At 44.8% G+C, this 23,431-nt stretch overlaps 1 long non-coding RNA gene across 2 annotated transcripts in view; it reads right to left on the bottom strand.

Moving 5' to 3' along the window:
* Nucleotides 1-1,520: 1,520 nt before the first annotated feature.
* LOC130852503 (uncharacterized) overlaps nucleotides 1,521-23,431 on the bottom strand; it is a 37,715-nt gene continuing 15,804 nt past the window's right edge. For both annotated transcript variants that reach the window (XR_009053370.1, XR_009053369.1), the window contains exons 4-5: nucleotides 1,931-2,051; nucleotides 1,521-1,726 (exon numbers count right to left, since the gene is read on the bottom strand). This is a non-coding gene — a long non-coding RNA (uncharacterized LOC130852503). The remainder of the gene's footprint in view (nucleotides 1,727-1,930; nucleotides 2,052-23,431) is intronic.

Below are 23,431 nucleotides of genomic sequence, written 5' to 3'. Positions count from 1 at the left end.
ACCCGGCCTCACGTGTGGCCAAGGGCTGGGGCCTTACAGGGAACCCCAGACCAGAGAAGGCAGCTCTCACAGGCAAAAGGAGGGGGATGGGAAAAGGAGATGAGGTAAAGGGGGGTGAGAAGGCTTCTGGAGGAGGACAGGGCAGGGTGCCACTCCCAGCCCATCCTAGAGGTTCAACCGCCCTCACCACGAGCGGACTCTCAGGCCTTCGCTGCCCCCGAATTACTGTGTATGGAGGGGGGGGTGTGTTTAAACAAGCAGAATTCTTTTTCCTTGAGAAATGTTTGTGTGTGTCCAGCATTTAACATCTGGTATTTCATAGGTGTTTGTTAAATGAGTGAATAATGAGAGCTAACATGCGTTGCACTTCTGCTGCCTCTCAGGGCTTTACAGGAATGATTTCATTTAATCCACCTAATCATCCTACGGCTTTCTTTAAATCCCTCTTTTATGGATGAAAAGGGGAAAAATAAAAGCAACTGAGGCGCAAATAAGTGAAGTGACGTGTGCAGCTACTCAGTGACATGAGTGTGGGGTGGAAGGAAAGAAGGGCCAGAGAGGAGAGCGACGAGGGGGGTGTGGGGAGGAAGATCTTAAGAACAGGCTGTGAGGACGGCTCAGAGAATTTCTTTTGAAAATCATTTGACTCAACAAAAGACGTGCCCGGCACACAGATCACCTTTCATTCCTCTCTACCACCGGCGGTTGAGTCCTGTGAAGAGCTGTGAAAATTAACCCAGCCTCATGTGGGACCGAAAGAAAATAAATGACCGGGCAGGATTTTAAGTGAACGTCGAAAATACGCCACGAGCAACCTCGCGCTTTGGGCTGCTGACTTGGGGTGGGGCCTCTAGCCACCGTGTGGAGACGGTGGGCTGCAGAGGCGCTGGCTGCTCACTGTCCAGGCTGCTGATGGTCGAGAAATGACTCTGTGAACCTCACAGCAACGGGTTCCATTTGGAATAACAACCACCAAAACCTTTGAGAGACTGAGGGGAAACATGAATGGGGAAATAAAGGTTTGATGACCTCACAGACGGGCACACTAAACGTCCTGCCCCCAGTGCAGGGAGGCAGGACATAGTCTGGGCTCTGAGCTCCTGAGCAGCCGAAGCAAGAAGTGAAAGCTGCAATTACAGGAGCCACGGTGTTCACGGGGCAAACACAAACCCGTGGTTTAGACGAGGCACACTCTTTCTCTGCTGCTGAAACCTCAGATGTTTCTGTCTTGGCAACATCCTCAACGGTATCCCGTAATTTTACCATCAGTAGATTCCACGTTTATGTCTTTGGACCCCACACTGTGCAGCATCAGCAACATCCTCTGAGGGCAGGAGCCCAAAGGCATCACGAGACCCTGCTGGACAGAAAGGGCCGTTATTGCTACAACCATTCCTGCCACTTCCTCGGAGCCAAATCCCAGAATGAGAGGAGCCACAGGGGGTTCCAAATGCCACCCACGAGCGACAGAAGCCCCGCCCAGGGACAGGAAGGATCCAGTCACCTTGGAGAAAGCCCTGAATGGACCAAAGAAGAACCCAGAGAGAGAACAGGTAGGAGATGGCAAAATGCTTCAGAGGTAAAAGAAGGTGCCAATCAAGGAAGGCAGCCTCCATGAAGGGCTGTTCCCTGGCTCCTTTCTGGACGGCACCAGGAGAAGTGCAGTTCCTCAGCACCGGTCCAAGGTCACATCATGGCCTGTCGTTCACGGCTGCCCGACGGGGTCCTACAGGTGTTGAAGATCAGATTTTGACTTTGGTTCAGTTAAGATGGGCTGCACCTTTTGTATGTTCCCAGGACTTCTGGGGGAGCCCCATGGAGCAGATCAGTTCATGTGCACTGACCACCCCAAGGTGGGCGGTTTTATTATTCATGTTTTCAGATTAGGAAACTGAGGCTCCTCCAGGAGGGAGAGCCCTGAGAAACGTACCTTTGTGGGGGATGGCATTCGCTGGGATTCCTGCTGCGCGGGGCTGGTGCGGCATTCTCAAGTCTCTCGACTTCCCAGGTTGATGAAGACAGGCGTGTCTGTGACTCCTTTTCACATTACTCTTCCGAGTCGAAAGGAAAAAAAGACTTGACAAGTTATAAACAGAGCTCCTCCACCCCCCCCCACAAACTAGATCATGTGGTCATGAAAATGTCCTCGATTACCATGCCTAAGGAGGTGACTGCCCCCCTCCACGTCCCCTCCACCCTCCTTCCTTCCAGCCCAGGTATTTATGAAGAATTCACCATGTCTTTCCATGTCTTGGCTATTGCAAACAGTGCTGCAGGGAACAAAGTGGTGCATGTATCTTTTTGAGTTATAGTGTTGTCTGGATATACGCCCAGGAGTGGGATTCCTGGATCCTATGGCAACTCTATTTTTAGTTTTCTGAGGAACCTCCATACTGTTCTCCATAGTGGCTGCACCAACTTACATTCCTACCAACAGTGCAGGGGGGTTCCCTGTTCTCCACACCCTCTCCAGCATTTACTGTTTATAGATTTTTTGATGATGGCCTTTCCGACTGGTGTGAGGTGATATCTCATTGTAGTTTCGATTTGCATTTCTCTAATAATTAGTGATCTTGAACATCTTTTCATGTCCTCTTGGCCATCTGTATGTCTTCTTTGGAGAAATGTCTGTTTAGGTCTTCTGCCCATTTTTTGATTGGGCTGTTTGTTTTCATAATATTAAGCTGCATGAGCTGTTTGTAAATTTTGGAGACTAATCCCTTGTCGGTTGCATTGTGTGCAAATATTTTCTCCCACTCTGTGGGTTGTCTTTTTGTTTTGTTTATGGTTTGTACACACTGCTATATATAAAATAGATAACCAACAAGGACCTACTGTGTAGCACAGGGAACTCTGCTCAATATTATGTAACAACCTAAATGGGAAAAGAATTTGAAAAAGAATGGATACATGTATATGTATAACTGAATCACTTTGCTGTACACCTGAAACTAACACAACACTGTGAATCGATTATACTCCAATATAAAATAAAAAGTTAAAAAAAAAAAGAATTTCCCATGTCCTGCTTCCAGGCACGAGGGGTTCGCAGGTGAGCGCAATACAGTCCTCTGCTCAAGGTTTCCCGCCCTACTGAGGGGACAGACAAGCAGCTGGGGGTTCCCATGCTAGGAGAGGGGGCCCTCTGGGGTGGGGGCAGAGAAGAGAGACAAGGTGTCTCTGCCTGAGATGACACAATAATCTATAATGTGCCTTCCCCGGTGGGGGCCGAGCTGACCCCAAAGGGGTGCTGCGCTTGCACTGACTCAACCCCACTCTCGGCCCAGGGATGAAGGCGGCCCTAGCCTATGGTGCGGGACTTGTGCAAGAAACGTGAAGCTTGTGGTTCATCTCTCCCAGAAAGCGGTTTAAAATGGGGTCCACGTGGCAGGGCAGGACTGCCTGGAGCAGAGAAAACACAGCACTCACTTAAATGTCCAGCACCACACGTGGACTGTCATCCATTGTACATCATTTCCTGGAAGAGTCATCTCTCATTTTAAGTGATACTTGTTCATACTATACATCTAAAATTCTGCTGACAAAATGTTACGTGAGAAAAGGAGGGCACAAAATTGTATTGAGAATAAAACTTCTATAGTCATCCCCCCCATCTGAGGAGGGTATGTTCTAAGACCCCAGTGGACACCTGCAATAGTACCAACCCCTATATATATTATGTTTTTCCCTTACATACCTATGATAATATTCAGTTTATAAGCTGGGCAGAGGAATCAACTAATAACTAATAATAACATAGAATAATTATAACAATACACTGTAATAAAAGTGTGAATCTGGTCGCTCTCTCTCTCTCTTAAAACATCTTTTTATACAAACGTAATGCCTTTTCCACCTCAACAAAGCACTTACCACGTACTGTGGCTGTAACTTTTGCAGTTTGAGGTGTAACAGCAAAACTAGCATGAATTTTTTTCCTTCTTCACAATTTCATGGGTAGAAGATTCGTTCTTACTGTACATCTTAGCAACCTCAGCACACAATTTTTTTCTTTCCTTATTAAGTGGAGAACTTTCACCTTTTCACTTAAGGAAGCACCTCACATCTTCTCGTTGCCACATCCACATTGCTGGCAACACTACTCTTGTGCTCTGGGGCCAATATTAAGCACAATTAGGGTCACCTGAACACAAGCACTGCGGGACCACGACGGTGGATCTGACAACCGAGTAGCTATGAGGTGACCAACAGGCAGGGCGCCCTGGACAGAGGGGTGATGCGTCTCCTGGGCAGATCTCATCCTGCTACTCAGAATGGCGGGCAATTTCAAACATTATTTATTTCTGGAATTTTCCATTTAATATTTTCAGACTGTGGTTGACTGAAGATAACTGAAACCGCAGATCGGGGGGAAATGACTGAACTGTGTTTGCATATTAAAAAGGGTAAGTAGAATTCAAAAAGATACATGCACCCCAATGTTCACAGCAACACTATTTACAATAGCCAAGACATGGAAGCAGCCTAAGTGTCCATCAACAGAGGAATGGATAAAGAAGATGTGGTACATATATACAATGGAATACTATTCAACCATAAAGAATGAAATCATGCCATTTGCAGTAACATGGATGGACCTAGAGATTATCATAATAAGTGAAGTAAGTCAGAAAGAGAAAGAAAAATGCCATATGATATCACTTACATGTGGAATCTAAAATATGATACAAAAGAATTTATCTACAAAACAGAAACAGACTCAGACATAGAGAACAGACTTGTGGTTGCCAAAGAGGAGGCAGGGAAAGGGAGTTTGGGATGAGCAGATACAAACTGATATATACAGGATGGATAAACAACAAGGTCCTACTGGACAGCACAGGGAACTATATTCAACATCCTGTGACAAACCATAATGGAAAAGAATATTAAAAAATACATATATATGTATGTATGTATAACTGAGTCACTGTACAGAAGAAATTAACACAACATTGTAAATCAACTCTACTTCAGTAACATTTTTTTTACAGAGTAAGAAGAAATACTCTTTTTTTGACAATTTTTTTTTTCATTTTTAGTGACACATATTGTTTTCTTTAGAAATACTCTTGATACTGGTCAGCAGCTCCTAGATGAGATGGTGGCGGGGGTGGGGGTGTTTCCTTCCTCTGTTTCCTAAGTGTCTGCAGTGTGGTTATGTTCAGACACTGGCTATGACTGTACACGTACGTGCGCGTGAGCACGCGTGTTGAGCAGCGTGTCCTCATGTTCTGTGTCCCCTCCTTACACGCCATCAGGGGAGAGGAACTGAGGCAGGGGGAGGAGGGAGCATCTGGACTTAGCGAAGGCTGGTCGCTCCGTTGGAAGGGCTGTCTGGGGAGTCACAGTCCAGGGCACCTGTGTCCCCAGGTCGCCAGCCCATGCCGTCCTTGGGGATCCTGCCTGGGCTGATGTGCCCCAGACTGGAATTTTCTCCCTGTAGAGACAGCTTTGAGGGGTAACCCCCCAGGAGGAAGCATTCCAGTTCCACAGACGCTGCTGAGACCACGGCAGGCAAGTCCCGATTTCCTGTGGCCCTGAGTGTCCACTAGAGGCTCCTGCGGCCCCTGACAGGGCAGGGAGAAGTGGGGTCTTCTGAGGGCAGTGCTCTGCATGCTGGCTGACCCCTCGGCTGAGTCTCTGGGCTCCGGAACTTTCCTGCTCACTTGGACACACTGCCCGGGAGGCCCAGGGGCTCCCTGTGGGCAGGCGGCCCTGGGTGCCCCGGGTGGGTGGGGAGTTCCCCTCAGGGACTCTCGGTGGCTCCCACACGGGGTCCCTGTGCCCCTGTCCTCGCTCTCGCTGCCACGTCTGTCTCCCCACCGGGCCTGCGTCTGGCTGGTGATCAGCCTCTGACACCCTGTGTACTTTCTGCACTTGCTTTTTTCATCCCAACACCGTGGGCTGGGGTCCCTACTCCAGACCCGAGTCCATCCCTCCTCAGAGCAAGGCCTCTCTGGGGCGAGAAAGCATAAAAGGAGGAGGAGCGAGGAGACGGGATGAGGGACAGAGAGAGGGCAGAGGAAGGAGGGAAAACAGTGCCGCATCTGTGGGAAGAAACATCCTTCCCGGCCCAGGACTTCTCCAAGCACTGCTGCCCCGGGAGTTGGACAGAACTGAGGTCGTGGGAAGAGGGGAAAGCCTCTCCACCGCGTGCGCCCTGAGCCTGAGTCCCACGGTGGTCCTGGACGACAGCAGCACTTGCCGCAGGAGGTGCGGGCGGGGCGAGGTGACACTGCAGAGCCCGAGGACGGACAGGCTGCCACGCCCCACGCCCAGGGATGCGGAGGCCTGCATTCTGGAGCACACGCGGTGTGTGTTATTCTTACCGCAGACCAGAACTATGTTCCCTTTTGAAATGGCTGGCTCCGCAGCTGTTTGAAAATCCCCTGGTACTTGGAGACAAATGGTGCAAGTCAGGCTGGGCTATGCGCCGCGCTGGAACCTTGGCCCGAGCTGTGAGCGACGTGGGCTCCCTCCCCGCCCATCCGTCACCACAGCCGGGTGCCCGAGGGGCTCTCCCACGACAGTGTTTACATTAGAAGGATCCCCAAGGGGCTCTCCCACAACAGTGTTTACATTAGAACATGGCTGTGAAATTTCCAGAAAAAAGAGAGGTGGCAGGACTCACGCCATTGGGCAGCTGGGCTGCCAGGCCCGGGCAGAGGCCCCTGGCCGTGAGCTAAGCAAAGTCCACAAGGAGATGCTGGGACAGGGGACGGTCCCCAGTGCCAGAGCAGCACCACCTCTGCAGGGAGAGAAGGACAGTCACCTAAATGGCTCCATGGGCCTGTGCCAGGGGGTCTCCACTGGGCCTCATCCCACCCCCAGAAGTCACGTGAATTCAGCAAAGGCACCTGCCAACAGGAACCTGTCTTCTCATTTGCCCCTCACAGCTGAGACGGCATTGCCCAGCCAGGGCCAGGCAGGCTGGGGGGTGGGGGGAAGGCCCTGAACACAGAGAGGAGCATTGAGGGGTGGGGGCAAAACCAGAAAGAAAGCACAGCCACAGAGGCCCCCGGAGCCCTCAGCTGCTGCAGCTGACGAGCTTGGCTAAAGTGGGCCTGAGCACCTGTTTAATCTCGAGAGGAAGACTGCACGTCGGGCTGTTTGCTCTAACACGCCCCATTAAATATTCTTGGAATCCAAATGCAAAAGGAAAAAAAACCACTTTGAAGCTCCAGGCGAGGGGTGAGCTGGGGGTGGGGGGTGAGGGGGTCCAGCTACAGCTGGGCGGTCTGAGCTGGGAGGCCACCTCCCCTGGCTGAATGGGGCTCAGCCGGGCGGCGTTCCATGGCCGGGTGGCGGTGCCATGCCACCCGTCCCCTGCCCTCTAACTGGGTGTGTCTGGGCATCAGTTGGTCCTTGGATCTGCGGGAAGCAGGGGAGAAGGGTGGTGTCTCAGGGTGCAGCTGCGCCCACGGTGGAGTGGGAAGAAGAGCCTGGGGCCAGGGTGAGTCTGGGTGGGTTGAGCTCCTGAGAGCTCAGGCCTCAGGACGGTCTCTGGAAAAGCATATGGGCACCTGGGCAAGGTGCTCCCTGCTCTAAGTGCTGTGGGTGTATCAACTCATTTCATCCTCACAACAAACCTGCATCATCACCCCCATATTACAGATGAGGAAGGCGAGGCACAGAGAGAGAGGTGGCTTTCCCAAGACACGCAGCCAGGAAGCCAGGATCTGAACCCACAGTCTGGCTGCGGAGCCCTGGGGACTCTCCACTGTCTCTTTAACTGCATTTTTAAATCAGCTCTTCTGCCCAGGAGGCACCTGGCACATCACACCCGGCCCACGCCGCGCCTCCCCACCCAGAAGTTTCCCCACAGCCTGTGGCTGGCTGTCTCTCGGCGTCGGCGCCCTCCTGCCCAACGGGACACCCCTGCCCTGCCGGGTTCTGCCCTGCCGGGTTCTGCTTCCTGTGTTGCTCCCCACCTCCTGAAGCGGGAGAGTTTCACAAAGCTTGATGGCCATTAAAAGTGCACACGGGAAAGGTACCCCGGGCCTCCCACGGGCCTGTGCCAGGATTTACTGCGATGCATGAATGGCCAAGGCCTTCGTTCCTTTAAGAGGCTGTGACAGCAGCATCAGGGCCTGCCGCCCCTGACGTGAGGACAAGGCGCTGGGGCCTGGGGTGGGGGGTGACTGCTCCTCTTACCTCCCCGGGAATCTGACCGCGCCCCCCACATGTCCTTGAGGCTGTCTTTCTTTCCCTAAGGCCCGAGCTGGTCTTCTCTCATTGGAACCCTGGGGAAAAGCCTCCTTGACCCAAACTTACTCTCAGCATCACTGAAAACGTCCAGATTACTGAACTCAGCAACACAGCCTCCCTTTCTCCAAGTGACTCATCCAGCCCCCTCATTGTTACCAAGAATATCTTTCCAGAACACAAGTCAGATTAAGTCTCTCTCCTGATTAAAGAGATTTAGAATCTGACAAGGGCAGCTGCCCGTTGGATACAGCCCTGGTGTCTTAGGATGTCACACAAGGCCCTCCTCAGTCTGGCTCACCCCACTGGCCTCTGCCGACTTGAGCCAGCCAAGGCAGAGGCTATCATCATGTCCAGGCATTGGCTAAGCTGCTTTCCCAGCTAACTGACTCCTCAGCCTGGTATACAGCTCCTATTCATCTCTCAAAGCCCTACTCAATTATCTCCTTCCAGGGCTACCCTCAATCACCCCTCTTCAGGGGCAACTAACAAATGACAACAACAACAACAAAGGAGCATAACCTGTGGCACGTCCTCTATCATCCCCTAGTACCCATCTCCTCCCCGCTATATGTGTCACGTCTCCCCACTATAACGAGCTGCTTAAGAGAAGGTGGCTTCATCTTTGTATTTCCAGCACCAGGTACCAACAGTGCTGTTCCAGTGCAAGTATTTGGGAGAGAGACGCATATTAAGACAATAATATCCATTAACCTAATAGTGTACATGCATTTCCAGAGAAAGCCCTCTGAGAGATGGACCACTGCACATGGGAGTGTTGATTTGACAGGAAGGAGACCTACACTCTGGAAGAGTCTCGCCCAAGGAGGCCAGAGAGGCAGGCACGGATGGGGTTTGAGGCCCCTGATGGGCCTTCAGGGACCTGGCAAACTCAAGAGCTCTGCAGATGGGTGAAAACCAAGCTTTCTCAGCCCCGTGGCTTTCCCCAGGCCAAGTCTGCCCGAAGGAACTCATTCTGCCTCTTGACTCATCTACCCTAGACTCTCCCACTGAGGCTCAGCTCTGGTCACTGGTGGCCCCCTCCTGCCTGTGTAGAAAGCAGCCCCGGGTGCCCCGCTCAGTCCATCACAGGTAAGTCTAGCTCATCGCCACCTCCATGCTCCTCCAGGGGCAGCATCCTCCTCTCCCGGCCGCCTTCACCCCAGATCCTGCGGGTCTGCTAGAAGCACTATGGGGTCCGAGGAAATGTAGGCATTGGAGCCAAATCGATCTGAACCTAAATTCTGACTCAGCTGAGTCTCGGGGTCCTCATCTGCAGAGAGGTGGGAGCCAACTCTCCCTCAGCTAAGTCTGTGAAGCAGAGGTAATGCGTGCGCCATCTCCACGAGCAAACAGGAGGCGCTCAATGCATGGTAGCTCTCGCGTGCGATGGCCCCCTTGCTTCTCCCTTCATGTTGATGAACACAGTGGACTATGATGGGCTCGTGGACCCTTGACCAGTGGTAGCTCATAAGCAGTAGCTCGCGGCGGGTATATCCGGGTCACCTGTGAGCTACGGCATCCACAGCGTGACATGCAGGATGGGGAGCAGCCCTGAGCAGGGCAGGGTCCAACACCATTTTTGGAAGAAAAAATAAAGTTCCATTATGGAGAACAGTATGAAGGTTCCTTTAAAAATGAAAAGTAGAGCTACCATGTGATCCTGAAATCCCACTCATGGGCATAAATCCAGAGGAAACCATAATTCGAAAAGAAACATGCACCCCGATGTTCACTGCATCACTATTTACAATAGCCAAGACATGGAAGCAACCTAAATGTCCATTGACACATGAATACATTAAGAAGATGTGGTACATATATGTGATGGAATATTACTCAGCCATAAAAAAGAATGAAATAATGCCATTTGCAGCAACATGGATGCAACTAGACATTATCACACTAAGTGAAGTCAGAAAGACAAATACCATATGATATCACTTATATGTGGAATCTAAAATACGACACAAGTGAACTTATTTACAAAACAGAAAAAGACTCACAAACTTCAAAAACAAACATGGATACAAAAGGGGAAGCATGGTGGGGAGGGATACATTAGGAGACTGGGATGGACATACACACTACTATATATAAAATAGAGAATCAACAAGGACCTACTGTACAGCACAGGGAGCTCTACTCAATCGTCTATAATAACCTACATGGGAAAAGAATCTGAAAAAGAATGGCTATATGTATATATATGACTGAATTACTTTGCTGTACACCTGAAACTAACACAACATTGTAAATCAACAATACTCTCATATAAAATAAAAATTCAATTAAAAAAAGAAAAAAATAGTCATACATATAAATGAATATACCTAGAAAACATCTAGAAGGATCAATTTCAAAATATTAACAGTCATGGGGCTACAAGAGTTTTCTTCATTTCATTACATATTTATTTATTCCCCCAGCCCCCAACGAGAATGCATTGAGCAACAATGAGGAAAAAAATTAAACCACATGTGGTGGAAATCTGCAGGCAATATGGGCCTTAAATTCAAAGCGCCATCTGGGATTTGCGTGTCAAAGAATCGTGGTTTACAACTGCAGATGCCGGAGCCTCCATGTGGAAGGAATTAGGGTAGTCAAGCAGGTCCCCACCCTAGGAAAGTCCCCAGAGGGAAAAGCCAAATGCCACTCCCAAACTAGAGGCTTCCCCACAGCTACCACTTAATAGAGGGGTTTTGTAAATTTGACAGCACGAGTGCTTAAAATAAGGTAGGCAGTATTGGGGATTTTTATTTTTGAAATGAAGTTTCATTTTTAATCCATTTGGTGAGCTCTGTGTTTTAAAGAACATGCTAGGAAACCTTTTGCAAAACCAAGTCACTTCTGCAGTTCGAACTCTCACTTCCTTGAATCTATTTTATCAATTTGCACATGAGTTGGTTTTCTTGCAATAAGAAATGCTTCCACGTGCTAAGAATAACAACTGGTTCTATTAGGAAAAATGCCACTCTGTTTCTATCAGGATAAAACTCTAAAGCTGCACCTCTTTCTCTGGCATCAACACGCTGGAATGCACCACAGCAAGGGAGGTGATGACATTTCTGTGTCTATGAAAAGCATATGAAGCAATTTTATGGGGTAGTTTCTCATGAGACCTGCTTACAGTCAGGGCAGGAGACTAAATTAACTCTTGACAGCCTTTTCAGTTTTGCAAGTCTATCAAATTTATTGTACAGACACTTTCCTTTTTTAAAAATTTATTTTTATTTATTTATTGGCTGTGTTGGGTCTTCATTGCTGCACATGGGGCTTTCTCTAGTTGCAGAGAGGGGGCTACTCTTCATTGCAGTGTGCAGACTTCTCATAGTGGTGGCTTCTCTTGTTGTGAAGCACAGGCTCTAGGCGCTCATGGGCTTCAGTAGTTGTGGCACATGGATTCAACAGTTGTGACTCGTGGGCTCTAGAGCACAGGCTCAGCAATTGTGGCACACAGGCTTGGTTGCTCCACGGCATGTGGGATCTTCCTGGACCAGGGATCAAACCTGTGACCCCTGCATTGGCAGGCAGACTCTTAACCACTGCGCCACCAGGGAAGTCTGCTTTTTTTTTTTAAGTTCCTTATGCCTCCATGAAGAAGAGATTGGAGAAACATCAGGCCTGAGGTGCCTAATGTTTAACCCCAAAATCAGCCATGTTGAGATGCCAATGATTCAGAATAATAGTAACAAATATGATCTCTTCAAGAGGCAAAGTGATCCTCAAACTAAGAGACAGCCTAAACCTATTTACAAATAAAAATCAGACAGTGTAAAGTAAGTTGACCCTTGAACAACAAGGGTTTGAACTGTGTGGGTCCACTTACACTTGGATTTGTTTTGTTAAATGATACCACAGTACTTCACAGTTGGCTGAACCCCAGATGTGGAGCCTTGGATACGGGACGCCTGACTGTAAAGTCATACATAGATTCTCCACTGCACAGGATCAGGGTCGGTGCTCCTAACCCCCAGGTTATTCAAGAGTCAACTTAGATAGTTTTAAGGTTGGTTAATTCAACTGTGTGATTACATCATCGATAACAGATTATTTTCGTCTTTCTACTTAGCTGTCTCTAACATTTTGTTCTCCTCATGGTCACAGGATGGCTGCAACAATTTAGAATCATCAAATCCTCAAGCAGAGACATTCAAAAACCTATTACTAAAGCAATCTTGGATGTGAAGGATAGATTTACCATGACTGGCTTAAATAAATTATGAGTCCCTCCCTGGGGTTGGGGAAGAGGGCCCCCTCCTTCAAAACAATGGTCTTGACACTTGAACAAAATCAGGTTTGGTAAGAAGGAAAAAGGAAAGACTGGATGGCGAGTAGTCTACTACCAAGAGCTGCTACAAAGACAGATATGAGATTTATAACTGACAACACTAAATGCTGGAAAACAACAGAGAAATTCAGTTATGATTCCAGGAGAGAAATATTTCAGACCTGAGAATCTATACCTAGCCAAACTATCAACCAAAGAGGAGATAAAATAGTTTCAGGTAGGAAGAAACCAGAAAGCTTATCTTCCATAAACTTCAAAAAAAAAAAAAAAAGTATTTGAAGATGCACGCCATCACAGCAAATAGGAATCCAAGAAAAAGAAATATCTGTGATCCGTGAAAAAGCAAAATTAACTCAGGAGTGCAACCAAAATAAATCTTAGCTTGAAATTCTGCAACAAGCCTGAAAAACAATATGTCAAAGTTCAAATGAGAAATATCAAAGGACTCCACCATGTAAGTTTTCAAAATGCAAATGGGTTCCATTACATAATTATACAATTAGGAACCTGGAAATTTTTAATCAGATGAAATCATGTATGTTTCTTCTTTCAACACAACAACAAATAAAACAGCTAGAAATTCCAGGGAAAATAGCTGTACAACATCATAGCACAAACACGAATCAGAATAAGAAGCAGCATGACATTAAGCAATGGACCGTAATTATAAAAAGAATGCATTCAGCCATGAAGGTTACAAAGATTTCATGCCAGGGCCCCAGGGTAGTGGAATAGGAACACATTTTCCTTTGCGATAGATCCAATCATACTGTTTTGAGGTTCATCAGTGGATGATATTTATGTAATTATAATTTTGCAAATGCTGGGTTTTGGCTTACAGTTTTTATAATCAGTCTACAGACAAAGTGAGGAAGATATAGTCTCAGAGCCCAATGTCAAGGCTACAAGCCTTGAAGATGGGTAAAAGTTATAACTGTCAGAAATGAACAAGGTTGAAAGAAAAAAGTAGGCCCCTCAGAATGAGGCTCTGGGGAAGGGAGTTAACAAATTTGGTCTGGATTTTACGGATTTAGAAATAAAGATTTCACAATAACCAAAGCAGTAGCAATGGGCACTCGAATGCCCAAACTGTGATCTCTAAATACTATTTTCTACTAAAAGGAACCAGAAATCTTTGGAGAAATGAGTAATCCAGGAGTGGGGCAGCAAATGTATCACAGGAGCCTGGGACATCTACTCATACTAGAAAACGAGGAAGTTACCAAAGACCCTTGGAATCAGGCCAGGAGGACTCACGACCAAATGTGAAGAGGCTTTCAGGGGCCAAAGACAGGATAATTTGAACCTCAGTAGGAACTGAAATGCAGTGGTCTGAAACAAATCTAATATGGGTTCATCATGATGGTAAAAGAAAAAGGAACTCGGATAAAGAAGATGTGGTACATATACAAAATGGAATATTACTCAGCCATTAAAAAGAATGAAATAATGCCATTTGCAGCAACACAGATGGACTAGAGATGATCATACTAAGTGAAGTACGTCACACAGAGAAAGACAAATATGTGATATCACTTACATGTGGAACCTTAAAAAATGATACAAATGAACTTACAAAACAGAATCAGACTCACACACTTTGAAGACAAAGTGGGGGGAGGGATAAATTAGGAATCTGGAATTAACAAATACACACGACTATATATAAAATAATCAACAAGGACCTACTGTATAGTGCAGGGAACTCTACTCAAAATTCTATAATAACCTATATGGGAAAAGAATCTGAAAAGGAATGGATATATGTATATGTATAAATGAATCACTTTGTCATACACCTGAAACTAACATGGCATTGTAAATCAACTATACTCTAACATAAAATAAAATTAAAAAATAAAAGAAAAAGGAACTCAAAGGTAACCATTAGAGAATGCTCAGGAGTCCACTCAACATTTTCAAAACGGGTAATTAAACAAGCTTTTCAGTAATTAAGAGTCAAGCAATTATTTCTGCTTTTCCTGTGTTTTAGGATAACCAAAGAGTCAAAGGGGAAATTTCTTCTTATAGAAGCATTCCTACTGTCAAGTGAACAAGGACCGCGAGATCAACATGACCTCTAAGGAATCGAAGGATCTAGGCAGTGGTCATCAGCAGCTGCTGGCATCATTTCAAAAGACACAACCAGATATTATGTACCACCTGGTGGAAGTTAACAAGACTATATATGAAGTATTCTTGCCATAAAATCAAATCTCAGTCTGAGCAAGTCTCTAATCACCAAATTACAGGAAATACAAGGGAAAAACAACTTAAATGACACCACTGAGATGCAATCATCAAACTCCAGACTGGCAGAAACTCTACAGATCAAACAACGCAGTTTCCTCAACAAATTACATTGCAGCGGGAAGCAAAAGCGGAGTGAGGAACCTAAGATTAAAAGAGTCTAAAGAGACACATCCACCAATTGGGATGTAGGAGCTGTATTTGGATAGTGATTTGAACAAACTGAAAAGAAAAAGAGAGACTAAAATATCAACAGTAACTGGCTATTAAGGAATTATTCTTTTTTTTTTTTTTAGGTGCAGTAATGGCATTGCAGTTATGTTGTATCTTTTTGATTTTTAAGAAATATAGACGGAAATTATGTACAGGTAAAATGATACAATGTCTTAAGATTTGTTTCAAGATAATTGGTAGAGGTAAGTGAGTGAGGACACAGATATAATCCGATTGATTATGGGTTCCTAGTAGAAGCTGTGTCCTAGGTACCCAGGGACTTACTACTCTTCCCTCTACTTTTGCATATGTTTGAAAATTCCCATAATAAGAAAGTTTTAAAAGGTAAAGTTTAACCACTAGAATATCCAAAAGTATAGGGTGAATACCCACAATCGGGTAAGAGGAGGCCCAGGCACCACCCACACTAGGAGAATCAAGGCACAGAGATACACACAGGTGATTCAGAGTTAAAGAGATGACCACAAGAGACACGTAAAAGGAGGGGAGAGAGGAAGGGAGGGGAGATATTCCCTTCTCATTTGATACTATTTTGTATTGTGTGATGGTTTAACTCGAGCACATATTATATCTTTTTATTGTGGTAAAATAAAAACAACCTAAAATTTACCATTTTACCCATTGTAAGTATACAGTTCAGTGACATTAAGTATATTCCCAATGTTGTGCAACCATCTCCACTATTCATTTCCAGAACTTTTTCATCATCCCAAACAGAAACCCATTAAACAATAACTTCCCAGTACGCCTTCTCCCCAGCCCTTGGTAACCACTATGCTACCTTCTAGCTCTATGAATCTGCCTATTCTCAGTGCTTCATATTAGTGGATCATACAATATCTGTCCTTTTGTATCTGCAACTTTAAGCCGACGGCATCTTAGGTGGTGAAATATAGTATCTGGATTGCCCATTTGTCATTTATGCCCAACTGTGTGTATTGTAGGATAACATGGGCTCTTTTCTTTTTCTTTTTTCTTTTTTTTTTTTGGCCACACCATGTGGCATGTGGGATCTTAGCTCCCTGACCAGGGATCAAACCCACACCCCCTGCATTGGAAGCGTGGAGTCTGGACTGCCAGGGAAGTCCCTGTCCTTTTGTATCTGGATTTTATTTAGCATGCTTTCAAGGTTCATCCATGATGTATCAAGTATATCAGAATTTCATCTCTTTTTTGTGTCAAAATATACATGACATAAAATTTACCATTTTAACAACTTTTAGGTGTACAGCTAAGTGGTATTAAGTACATTTACACTGTGGTGCAACCATCACCACCATCATCTCCAGAACTTTTTCATCTTCTCAGAAAGAAATTCTGTACCCCTTAAACACTAACTCCCAGCCCCTGGAAACCGCTATTTCATTTTCTATCCCTAGGAGTTTGACTACTTTAGGTACCTCACACCAGCAGACTCATACAATACTTGTCTCTTCATGTCTGTCTTACTTCACTCAGTATAATGTCTTTAAGGTTCGTTCATGTTGCAGTATGTGTCAAAATTTCATTTCTTTTTAGGGCTGGATAACATTCCATTGAATGTATATACCACGTTTATTTTTTCAGAATAATTTTTTATTAGTTATCTATTTTATACCTATTAGCATATATATGTCAACCCCAACCTCCCAATTCATCCCACAACAGACGTTTCTAAGAGTGGTAGAATTTGTCTCTGGGTAGTGTTTTTTCAGTTAACAGATATGTGCTACAATTCATATACATTTTTTTTCAGATCTTTATTGGAGTATAATTGCTTTACACTGTTTTGCCAGTTTTCGCTGTACAACAAAGTTAATCAGCTGTCTTTATATATATATCCCCATATCCCTTCCCTCTTCAGCCTCCCTCCCACCCTCCCTACCCCACCCCTCTAGGTCATCACCAATCATGGAGCTGATTTCCCTGTGCTATGCAGCAGCTTCCCACTAGCCATCTATACACCACGTTTTTTATCCATTCATCTCCTGATGGACATTTGTGTTGTTTCCACCTTTCCGTTATTGTAAATAATGTTGCTATTAACATTGGTGTGCAAGTATCTGTTCGTCTCTGCTTTCAATTCTTTGGGGTATATTATCTAGGAGTGAAATTGCTGGATCATATAGTAATTCCATTTTTAACTTTTTGAGGAACTTCCCAACTGTTTTCCACAGCATTTCACATTTTCACCAGCAAAGCACAAGGATTCCAATTTCTCCATATCCTGGTCAACACTTGCTATCTTCTGCCTTTCTGATAATACCCATTGTTAATGGGTGTGAAGTGGTGTCTCGTGATTTTGATTTGCATTTCCCTAATGATTTGTGATGTTGAACATCTTTTCATGTGCTTATTGGTTATTTTATGTCTTCTTTGGGGAAATGTCTGTTCAAGTTTTCTCAAGTCCATCTTTGGATCAAGTTGTTTGTTTTTTGTTGTTGAGTTGTAGGAGTTCTTTGTCTATTCTAGATAGTAATCCTTTATCAGATATATAACTTGCAAATACTTTTCCCATTCCATGGGTTACCTTTCCATTCTGTTGATTGTGTCCTTTCATACACAAAAGCTTTAATTTTGAGAAAGTCCAGTTTGTCTATTTGTTGTTGTTGTTATTGCCTGTGCTTTAGGTGTCAGCCAAAAAACTACTGCCAACACCAATGTTATGAAGCTTCCCCCCATATTTTCTCCTAAGAGAGAGAAGTTTTAGCTCTTATGTTTAGGTTTTTGGTCCATTTTGAGTTAGTTTTTACATATGGTAAACGTGCATACACTATTTTTAAAGTTTAAAAACAAATGTGTGAAAATAAGAAATGAAATTATTTTTAAATGTTGGAGATAATTCAACAGGATGATGCTTATCTTTGAAAAATTACCCTTGAATTGTTACTTTTTTTTAATTCTCAGAAACTCATAGCTTTGAAAATCACATTGTTCTACCTTTTCCTCCTGAAGTTTTGCAATGATGTCTGGTTACACTGAATTGGAAAATCCCAAATAGCCACTGACTTTATGATCAACAGTGACTCTCTTCCACAGTGCTCTGGACAACCTCAACCCATGACAGAAGCAGGTAGTCTCCAGCCTGTTTGCTTCCAGGAAAGTTCAGCTTCTCATTTGGCTCATGAGGAGGGACAAGAATGGACTTTGTAAGCCTCATGCACTGTACACAGCAGGGGATCGATAAAGTCTGTCCAATGTCTGGTTGGTTTGTTGACTATCGATTTCCTGGAACTGAGCACGTCCCATTAACTGTGGTTAATGGGACGTGCTGAGGACCAGACAACCTCTGTCCCAGGATGCACCCGGGGGCACAGAAATGAGACCAGCAAGTGCAGGGCCTCCCCTGGCAGATCTCCCAGCTCTGGGACAGAGTGCTTCTGCGAGTTTGTCGAAATTTACCATTCTCTCCTCCCTTTGGAAGTCTCTGAGCCTGGACATTTAAGATGATCTGGCCCTGGGCCAGCCACCCTCACATCAGCACCAAGTGTTCAGTGCCTTTTCTGTGAAACTGTCACTTCCCTGTAGACCTGCCCAAGAAATGCAACAACAGCTTCCTTTTGGTGAGCACTTAATTGATTCTGTGTTGCTATGTCATCTAATTCTAAGAATAAGGGGGGAAGTGGGTAAGTCCCATTATACAGATGCACATACTGAGGCTTAGTCGGCATATTTAAGGTTATGTGGGTAGAATTCAAACCCAAGTCTGACTGGTGTGAGGATTCCTCTCTGAGCTATCACAGTGTATAGACAGTCCCTGGTTTCTAGCTTGCGTTTGCCTGCTCTCATCCTTCACCTCTCAGATCATCTCATAGAAGAGTGGTTCCCCAAAGCCTACAGCCATTCCTTGGTTTAACCTGCAGGGCCTCCTGCACTCCAGCAGCAATGAGGGGAAGCAAGGTCATAAGAGAAGGTCTTCAATCTATAAGACTTTTGCTTCTGCTGCCTCCACTTCACTCTCACCCTTCAGGCTGCCCTTGGTAGTGGGAGATGGTAAAGCACTGAAACAACATGAGAGATTTCAGAGACCCTGTTCCCAAGTCCTCCTGGTAAAGTCCCATAGCAATGCCTTCAAAAAATTGGAAGATGCAAGAACTACCTTTCAGAAGATTCATCGGTGGGACAGTTCTGGAAGCTTCTGCTTGCTGCACGGCAACTAACTACAAGAAAAAGAGGGTTTCCATTCACCTCTCCCTGAAACAGCTTTTATTTTATTTTTAAATGTAAAAAATTTTAATGTGAAACCGTTAGAAGGAGACACATGGGATAAATCTTTATGATCCTAGATTAGGTGATGGTTTCCTAAATATAACAGAAGTTCAAGCAACAAATTAAAATTGATAATTGGACTTCATCAAAATTAAAAACTCTTATGCATCAAAAGACACTTTTAAGAATCTGAAACAGCTTTTAAAATGAAACATAGGAATCATCCCCAAAAACCTTTTAAATTCTGAAAGAGCAAATACAGTTATGAAGGAAATACACATGTTATTTGAGATAGCCTGAAAGAATGGTTTTAGGAGATCAAATTTATGATACGACAGAGTTGTATTCTGTTGGCTGTGTGTATTCTTCAGATGTGCCAGCTCCTTGTTCACCAACAGGACAAGTACTTTGAGTCCCAAATGAAGGCAGCAATAAATAAAAGCTGAGAGAGAGAGGGTTTCGGTTCTGGCTGTTGCCTGGCTGGGTGACTTTGGGCAAGCCACTTAAGATCGCTGGACATTATTTTTAATTCATCCATTCACTCTTTCATTCACTGAGACAGTCGAGTATTTATTAGGCACCTTCTCTTCCGAAATGTACTGTGGGATTTTAATTTATGGAGGAGACACAGAGAGGCCAGTGCCATCGACAGAAGAATTTATTACATACATTTCCCAAGAGAAAGGAACACACCACTTCAAGCAGGGCTACAGGGGAAGTGTAGGATGCTCACGAGGCAGAAGACAGGAGCAAGGGGAAAGCCGAGTCACAGCCTTTACTGGGGCTTCTGCAGGAAGCAGGGTAAAGAGCTTAGGACTGACTAGACTGAATCATTTCAGTGGGCTTTGGGCAATATGGGTGCTCTCTAGTTGCCTGGTACCTGGCCCTGGGATGGTTTAGGGCAGAGAAAATACTGACCTGGTGCTTGAGAGTTAGATGAAGCAGTGGTTGAGGGTATAGACTTGGGATTGTTTGATTTGCATGGGAAAGATGTGCTCCTGGCCAAGCCCTTTGCTAGCTCCAAGAACTGGCTAGTTCTAGGAAGGGTGGTCTTGCCCAGGGTCTATAAGGCCCCCAAATGCCAGAGTATCAAGAATGCATAAAATAAGAAAATACAGTTACTAGGAGTGATATCAGCAAGATGGCAGAATCATTTCTAGCACTTGTCCCTCAAAAAAATATCACTTTGAACAATCATCCACACATGAAAATATCTTCACAAGGGCTAAGGAATCCAGGTGAGGGTTTGCAGCACCTGAGTAGAGCGTAGAAATAAGAAAATGAAGAGGGCAGGAATGACAGTTTCACATCACCCATGTGCTATGGTCTGAATGTTGGTTTTCTCCCAAAATTCATAGGTTGAAACCTAATGTCCGCTGTTATGGTATTAGGCAGTAGGGCCTTTGAGAGATCTTTGGGAGGTAGAGCCCTCATGCATGAGATTAGCTCCTTATAAAAGAGGGCCAGGAGAGCTTCCTTGCCCTTTCCACCATGTGAGGACACAGGGAGATGTCAGCATTCTGCAATGCACCAGAACCGACCATGCTGGCACCCTGATTTGGGTTTGCAGCCTCCAGGACCATGAGAAATAAATGTCTGTGTTTATAATCCACTCAGTCTGCAGTAATTGGTTATTTCAGCCTGAATGGACTAAGCCACTGCACCACCCCTGCCCCAACCCCTTACAGTGCAGCATGGAGAAAGATACCTACTTCATGGAGGACAGAAAGTAAAATGGGCACCCATCTTTGCTGTGGACCACAGCATCAAGCCTGGCCCAGTGAACCCTGGTGCCAGGCTGGCCTGCCTGCCCCTATGGACCCAGGCCCCAGATCAGCCCCCACAGACCCAGGCTCCAGGCCCATCACCATGAACTCAGGCTCCAGGCTAACCCAGTACCAGGCCAACCTCCATGGATCCAGCTCCATGCCTGCTCCTGTGGACCCTGGTGCCAAGCCAGCCCCCAAAGACTGAAAGCCAGGTCCATTCCTGTAGACCCAGGCATCAGGCCCATCCCAATGCCAAACTGGCCTGAGGACTCAGGCGCAAAGCCCATCCCAGCACCAGGTGGGCCCCAACAGACCCAGGTTCTAGGACCATCCCTGCAGACCCAGTCTCCAAGCCTGACCCTGTGGACCCCAGCATCAGGCCAGCTCCACAGACCCAGCATCCAGGCCCATACCTGTGGACTAGTCTCCAGGTCCACTTTAGTATACTCATGCTCCAGGCACACCCCTGCAGACCCAGGCACCAGGCTGGCCCCAATGGACCCAGGTGCCAGGCCCACCCACCCAGTGACCTAGGCAAAAGTCCAACCCCTTGAGGACCCCAGAAGCAAGCCAGCCTATGAAACCCATCAGCTGGCCTGCCCAGAATCTCTGGACAGACTGACTGGTGAAGAGTTTTCCCTGCCAAAGCCAATCTGTAAAGCCTAGGAGAAGTGACTACTTCTTCAAATACACAGATGTCAACACAAGGCAATAAGGGTCATGAATAATCAGAGAAACATGATACCACCGAAGAAACAAAATAAAGCACTAGTAACTGATCCTAAAGTAACAGAAATCTATGAACTGCCTGACAAAAACTCAAAATAATCATCTTAAAGGAGCTCAGTGAACCATAAGAGAACACAGGCAAACATCTAAACAAAATCAGGAAAACAATACATGAACAAAATGGGAAGTTTAACAAAGAGAAACCATAAAAAGAACGAAACAATTTTGGGGGCTGAAGAATACAGTGACTGAACTAAAAAATTCAGCGGAGAACTTCAACATCGGGCTCAATCAAGCAGAAGGAAGAATCAGCAAGCTCAAAGTCACTTGAAATTACTAAGTCAGAGGAACAAAAATGAAATGAAGAAAAAGAAAGAAAGAAAGAAAGCCTGCAAGAATTATGGAACACCATCAACAAACCAATATACTATTAAAGTCCCAGAAGGAGCAGAGAAAGAGAAAGGGACAGAAAGCTTATTTAAAAAAATAATGAGAGAAAACTTCCCAAATCTGGAGAGGTATATGAACATCCAAATCCATGAATCCCAAAGAAACCCAAATAGACTAAAGAGATCATCACCAAAACATATTATAACCAAATTCTCATAAGTTAAAGACAAAGAGAGAATTTTGAAAGAAGCAAAAGAGTGACTTGTCACAGACAAGTAAACTCTTATAAGGCTATCAGTGAATTTCTCATCAGAAAGTTACAGACCAGGAGAGAATGGGAAGATACATTCAAAATGTCTAAAGAAAAAAACTGCCAACCAAAATTACTATACCCAGCAAAGCTTTCCTTCAGAAATTAAGAAGTTATCAAGACTTGCCCAGACCAAAATATTTTAAAAATTAAAAAGCTAAAGTCCATCACCAATAGACCTGCCTTACAAGAAATGGTAAAGGGAGTTCTTCAGGTTAAAATGAAAGGACACTAACCAACAACATGAAAACATATGAAAGTATAAAACTCACTGTAAAGGTAAGAATGTAGTCAAATTCAAATACTCTAGTACTATATGGTGGTATATACATCACTTTTAACTTTAGCATAAAAATTAAAAGACAAAGTATTTTTTTAAAACTATAGCTATAATAATTTGTTAATGGATATATAATATTAAAAGAGGTACTCTGTGACATCAAACATAATATGTGGGAGGAGGAGAGGTAAAAATATAGAGTTTTTGTACGTGGTTGAAGTGCAGCTGTTACCAGCATAAAACAGACTGTAATAATTGTAAGATGTCTTACGTAAGCCTCACAGTAATCACAAAATAAAAACCAACAAGGGATCTACAGAGCAATAAAAAGCAAAATGGCAATAATAAGTCCTCACATATTAATAATTACTTTAAATATAAATGGATTAAATTTTCCAATCAGAAGATACACAGTGGATGAACAGATTAAAAAGCACAATTTAACTCTATGCTGCTTACAAGAGACTCACTTTAAGTACACACATAGGCTGAAGGTGAAGATGCAGATGACATTCCATGCAAGTGGTAACCAAAACAGAGCAGATAAACCTACATCAAGACAAAACAGACTTTAATTGAAAAATTGTCACAAGGGACAAAGAAGGTCAATTCATTAAGAGGATATAACAATTGTATATGTATATGTACTCAACATTGGACTGCCTGAATATATAAAACAGATATTAACAAACTGGAAGGATAAATAGAAAGCAATATAATAATAGAAGGGGACTTATATCCTTCACTTCAACAATGCACAGATGGTCCCAAGTGAAAATCAA

This window comes from Hippopotamus amphibius, chromosome 4 (assembly GCF_030028045.1).
Source record: "Hippopotamus amphibius kiboko isolate mHipAmp2 chromosome 4, mHipAmp2.hap2, whole genome shotgun sequence".
Taxonomy (NCBI): Eukaryota; Metazoa; Chordata; class Mammalia; order Artiodactyla; family Hippopotamidae; genus Hippopotamus; species Hippopotamus amphibius.
The sequence above is the reverse complement of the archived record's forward strand: the minus strand, read 5'-3'. Positions and strand labels throughout refer to the sequence as shown.